The sequence below is a fragment of the Camellia sinensis genome, chromosome 2 (genome assembly GCF_055761805.1).
Source record: "Camellia sinensis isolate YWXY chromosome 2, ASM5576180v1, whole genome shotgun sequence".
NCBI classification, from domain to species: Eukaryota; Viridiplantae; Streptophyta; class Magnoliopsida; order Ericales; family Theaceae; genus Camellia; species Camellia sinensis.
In genome coordinates, this window is record NC_138962.1 from 43059264 (window position 1) to 43065456 (window position 6193).

Here is a 6193-nt window from a genome sequence, read left to right on the forward strand (position 1 = left end):
ATTATGGAAGATTTAATTGAGGGTATAATAGTCTGATAAAATATTTAAATAATAAATTTTGTCCTTTATATAAGACTTTATAATTATGAGGGGGTTTTAAAAGTATAATTTTTTTCTTAGTCTTTTTAACAATAAAAGGAAGATAAGGGGGGTTTATAGCCAAATTTTCCCAAAATAAATGACATTGTGATTTAAAGTATTAAAATGAATATAAATGTGAGTAGATGAAAGGGATAATGATATCCGATTAACTTGATTTTTTATAGGTACGTTCTACTTGATGTATTCTAAAATGTGAATGGTTCGAATTATCAAATCGGACCCCGAAATAAGCCCACAAGGCAGCACAACAGTGCCTATTGTGCTGGGTGCACAACAGGCACCCCAAATCCTATATTAGTTCGTAAGAATGTTTTTAAAATTTTAAAACTGCTTTTTTTTATTTATATCTACTCAATCTACATACATTTAAAACGTTTTATATTTATTACATTTGTTTTTCATTTCTTCACATTTTGTTTATTGTTTACGTATATTTTTTGGATCACTCATATATATATCTAAAACATAACAAATTATTTGGCCAGTAGAAAAAAATTTCAAAATTACTTTTCTTTTCACTACACATCAATCAATTATTTTTTTCTCTCCTCTACCTTTCTCCAGAGAAATTATAGTTTGCTTCAGGGGCAAATCCAAATGGTGTTTCAACATGCATTTCATTGGCTAAAATAGTGAGTCCCACCACTTTTTGTCGAGACAACATGGCAACTGTCATGATTTGTGCGGTGTGGAGCAATACTCCTAAACCACCAAATAACTTCTCCTTTCCCAATCATTTTTTCACTCACCATTTAGTCAATTATAAAAAAATATCAAATCATCTCAAACTTAAACTATTTTCAAAATATACAATCAAACAAATTTTTAAATTTTCTAAACTCTCTCCAGAAAATTATTTTAAAAATAATTTCTCAAAACACAAACTAAACAAGGCCAAATTTAAAACTTCTTTGATTATAAATTTTGAAAAGAGTTCAAAAATTTAAAACTTGTTTGGTTATAAATTTTGAAAGTTTAAAACTTGTTTAATTATGAGTTTTAAAAAGAGTTTTCAAATGATTAAGTTGAATATTAGTTTGAAAAACTAAAAATAAATCACTCTGTTTGGTTTCAGTTTTTAGAATTCACTTTTTAGAAAATTCTGTTTTTTTATTTTTCGTATTTTTTTGTTTTCACTGAATTTTTTAATAATTTAAGCAATTTTTTAATTTTTAGACACACCTAACATAAATACACTTACAAAGTATAATACTTGTGATTTTTTTTTTTTAAAAATTTACTAAATACCAAAAATACAATATATATATATACAAAAATTCAATACATTTTTTGTATTTTTGTGTATTTATTAATTTTTTAAAATATTTTTCACAAATATTTTAGGAAAAATTAGTCTAAGGTCCCTCTCTCACTTTTAGTGATGGAAGAGATCCACAATATTATTTTGTGATGTCTAAAGTCTCTTAATCCTATACCCGTATGAACACATGAACACATTTCTAAGCTCTTCTTCGATACCCAACTCTCAAAATCATCAGCCCTAGACTCAGATCCAAAAAAACCCTCATCTCTCTCCTTTATCTCTCCTCTCAAAACCATTACTAGATAAAAACTTCTTCGATGCCCCCCAATCATCAACCTCATCAGCATGAAATGCCCCTAGTTCTCTGTTCGAATCTCGGTCTTCTTCTTCGGTTTTCTACAGAGGATCATGTGCATTGGAGTGAAAATCCCAGTCTCACCCCCTCTAACTAGATAATCAGTAGTCTTGAACAACATTTCATGAACATCTACAACACCTTTCGGAGTAATCCCAAGAAAAGCAAGCACTGTAATCAAAATGTGGTTCCTCCAATATGCAAATCTCCCCATTTTTAGCCTCGTCCACCACGGTTTCGCCGAAGGCTTCGCCAAATCTTTCTCCTTCACAACCTCAAACCCTACATTCTTCACAATCTGTGCAATTTGATCGTAACTCCTCAATCTAGGCAAAGCATCGCCTTTCTCAATCCCCTGAATGATATCAACGTGTTCTGCATCGTCCCCATAGTACAATTCCGTGGTCACCCATTCAATTTTCTGCATCGTCCCCACGGTACAATATGAAGACGTTGAGTTTGGGGAAGAAGAAGACGATGACTGGTTTATGTTCTTCATTAATTGTTTTCTTTTTGCACAAAAACACATTTTAATTTATATATATATATATATAGGTTGCTATTTTTCCTTATTCACTCAATGGAGTGAACTGTTGATAACTTTTATCTTGCTTTTGAATCTAACCTGACAATAATCCCAATCATAAACAAAATTGACCAGCCAACTGCTGATCCAGATTGTGTTAAAGCTCAGCTAAAATACATGTTTGACCTTGACCCAAGTGATTGTCTTTTGACATCTGCCAAGACGGGTCAAGGTCTGGAGCAGGTTCTTCCTACTGTCATAGAGCGAATACCTCCTCCTCCAGGGAACTGTAATTCATCTTTGCATATGTTTTTGTTGGATTCTTACTGAAATTTCTCTGGGTTGGTCCAGAGAAATTCTCTGATTTGGATTGAAATTTTCTCTGGATTGGTCCCTGGTATTAAGATTTTTCAGCATAGAGTTTGTCACTTATCTTATTTCCATCATCAACCTCTATGTCATGTTGCATCTCTAAACCACCCCCTGATGTTGAATCGCAAGCTTTGCCCTTCATAATCATTTCCTTCCTAGAATTTTATCTGCAACTTGTGATGGAACAAAATTCTCACTGAGGAGACCAAAAACAGAATTTAAAAAGGAACTTGATAAATATGTAGAGAGTTGGTTAATTGTAGATTTGACTGAGTTGGGTTTTTGGGATTGATGGATGGATGGATGATGCAGAGAGTTGCAGAGACATTTAATAATTTAAGCCATTGTTTTAGGTTGTTGTTGTTTTTTTTTTTTGGTGATGCTGAAAATTGCTCTGGTTTTAAAGAATTTCTCTAGATTGAAATCCAGAGAAATTCTCTAGTGATGAGATTTTCTCTATGAATATGTATCCAAGTCACTGAAGCCATCAAACTACAGATAACAAAATGAAGTAAACTCTTGTGTAGAATTTGAAATAAATTCATGAAGTTACAAAGGCTGAAATATGAACTTGAAGCTCAAATGATTAAATGGCTTGCTATGTTTCTAGGTATGTTTTCATTGTTTCAAGGGGTTTACAAGTGAATTTTTCTGGTTGGAGGGGATTTTCTCTGGGGTTGAAATGTCTCTTTGATAGAAACAGAAACTTAATGTTTAGCTTTGTACTTTTGAAGGCATTTCAACAAAAACAAAATTTCTCTAGAGAGAAACAGAGAATTTCTCTGGGTTGGAGAGAATTTCTCTAGACAGAATTTCTCTGGACTAGAATTTCTCTGGATCAAATTGAGGAACCTTAGACATTATGAAAATATTAGTTGTCCTTTATACTATAAAGTCTTAATACCAGGGACCTTAAAAAAAAAATCCCAATATTTTACTATTTAGATACATCTAAATAAGGTGCATCTAAAAAAGTAAAAAAATTGCTTAAAATTTTAAAAATATTCACTGAATATTAAAAAAATACGAAAAATAAAAAACTCAATCTTTAAAAAGCTGAAACCAAATACACTGAATAGATTTTTGAGTTTTGGGCTGTCAATGTTGTTTTGTACATTGGCAACATCTTTTGGAGTATTGTTTTATTTGACTCCTCCAACATCTCAAGTCGCCTTCAATTCTTACTTTTGAATCTTGCATGATAATACTTTAGCATGGAGCTTAATGGTCTTTCCCTTCTCCCTTTTTTTTAAAAAAAATATATTTTTTTTTCTCTATGTAATTGGTAATTAGTTTGATGACATTTATAGTTAGTTGTCTATTATACATGTAGAAATTCAATATAGCAACAATATTATGTTATTATCACCCATCAATAATAAAACTACATAGGTAATAGTGATGACATGATATCATCATAACATAAAAACTTTTTTTTCCATAAAGAGAATAAAAAAGGCAAAAGGAATGAAAAAAAAAAAGAAAAAAACCTAACTATGATTGGCCGATGATGGGGCCTTTTAATTGGGCCCCTTTCTCATATTGGGCTAGCTTTGTTGAGGTTTATGGTTAGTGGGTCAAACCCACGTGTATTCCTTCCTCCCAAATGGTTGGACTTTGGAGATTCCACAAAATGCCAGCTTGTCCAAATGGAACACCTTAATGAGGATAGGTCCGTCTTCATAGGATACCTCCCCTCTTCCCCCTTTTTTCTGTATATTTATGCACAGTGAAAATTAGTTGACATGTGAAGCCAACACACCCCAAATTTAGTAGCAAATTTAACAGCAAAAGCTCAGTTAACAAAGGGTTTTTATTTATTTATTTATTTAAAGAACCTTTAATTATTTGATTTTTGTTTTCTCTGTTTGACAGGGGACCATTGTGGTTCCACTGATATATATATATATATATTTTTTTTTAAAAAATTATTTTACAAAGATCCAATCACATTTTAGTTTCTAATGTCATATGTTTCATATTCTTTTTTCTATTTTAATTTTGTTTCCAGAGTCTGTTAAAGTTGTGTAACTCATTAATTATAGTATATATATATATATATGCTTTAGCTTACAAATATTCGTTCCCCTCTCATAGCAATGAGACCATTTCTCTCAATATTATTCATTTACATTATTTATTTTAGTTTAATTTATTATATCTTTTTTTTATTATTTATTATTTTTTCTTGTGGCCCTATTATTAAAATAAAAAAAAATAAAATTACAAATTAGTAAAAACAAATAAAATAATTGTAACATTATCGAAGTGTAAGTTGGGTTTATGCTCTAATACAAATAAGGACATAGTTTTCATTTACACTTTTATATATTTACAATTACTTTAAGTTCTTCAATTAATTTATAATTTTTTCAAAGAAAACTCATGTACAAATGATAATGACATTGACACCTTCTTAGGAAGTAAAAGTTCAATAAGCAAAGAAATGAGAAACAACCCATTACATTAGAGAACTTTCGAATACTACATAGGCATAGCGATGCCATATTAAAACTTGACCTCTTTTTTTCTGTCCTTAATATAGGAATCTCGAGACATTATTTAATATGAATATTTTGAAACAAAAAGATTGTAGGTTAGAAAATATGGTATTTTTTAAATTCTTTTATTTCCTTACCTATGTCCTAATAGAAGAATCTTGAGACATGGAAAAAAATTGTAGAGTAGAAGATCCAGTGTTAAGAAAATTATATTAAAATTTGTGTGGGACAGTCATATGATTTGGGTGGGCATATATATATATATATATATGAATTGAAGACACCACATGTATTTGCTCCAATTAGAATTTTCCCCCTGTAGAGAAGACCACCTTGTAAAGATAGATAAGAGGGGTGGGTGGGGTGTAGTCCTTCCCCATGTTCTCTTTTCTTTCTTTCATCATCTCAAAATAGAAAATTTTGTGGAGAAAGTGCTAAATAGGTCGCATCAAACACCGACCAAAGCTTGTTCTGATCATGACTATAACAAAAGTTCCTCTCAATTCACCCAAAAAAACTACTGTATAAGAGAGAGATGTCGAAGCTCACTACCAGGTACTGCTGTTTTGCTTCATTAAGATGGTATAAAAAATAGACAAAAGAGAGCATGATGGCTTATTAAGAAGTGCTTTGATGCTCATGTTGAAATCAACTTAACTGTCATATTCAGCTTAGATTTAGAAAATGAAAACAAGTAAACTAACATGACCAGTGTTGTACCAATTTATATTAGATAATAATATGGAGAGTTCAAATCGTCAGACATGTTCAGCTTGAAATAAAATAGTGATATGTCATAAGTTTCATCATTTGAAAACTCCACTGAAACATAAAAATTATTCAATGAGTACTTGCCATGTCATTGGATGTTGGTTTTGAAGGTCTAAAATTAATAGGATATAGCATTACTAGACTATTACAGTAGCCAATAAATACCTATTTTGGCTTTTAAAAGTTGCCTTAAAAATTCAATTTTCCTTTTGAAAGATTAATATAGTGGCAGCAAGTGGGCATTTGATTCTGCTTGATTGAGTTCAAAAGCAAATAATTTAATGAAAATAAGACTTACGAAC

General features: G+C 30.8%; 1 pseudogene; it reads right to left on the reverse strand.

Moving 5' to 3' along the window:
• Window positions 1–1722: 1722 nt before the first annotated feature.
• On the reverse strand, window positions 1723–2220 carry LOC114312953 (24-methylenesterol C-methyltransferase 3 pseudogene; annotated as a pseudogene).
• Window positions 2221–6193: the final 3973 nt, after the last annotated feature.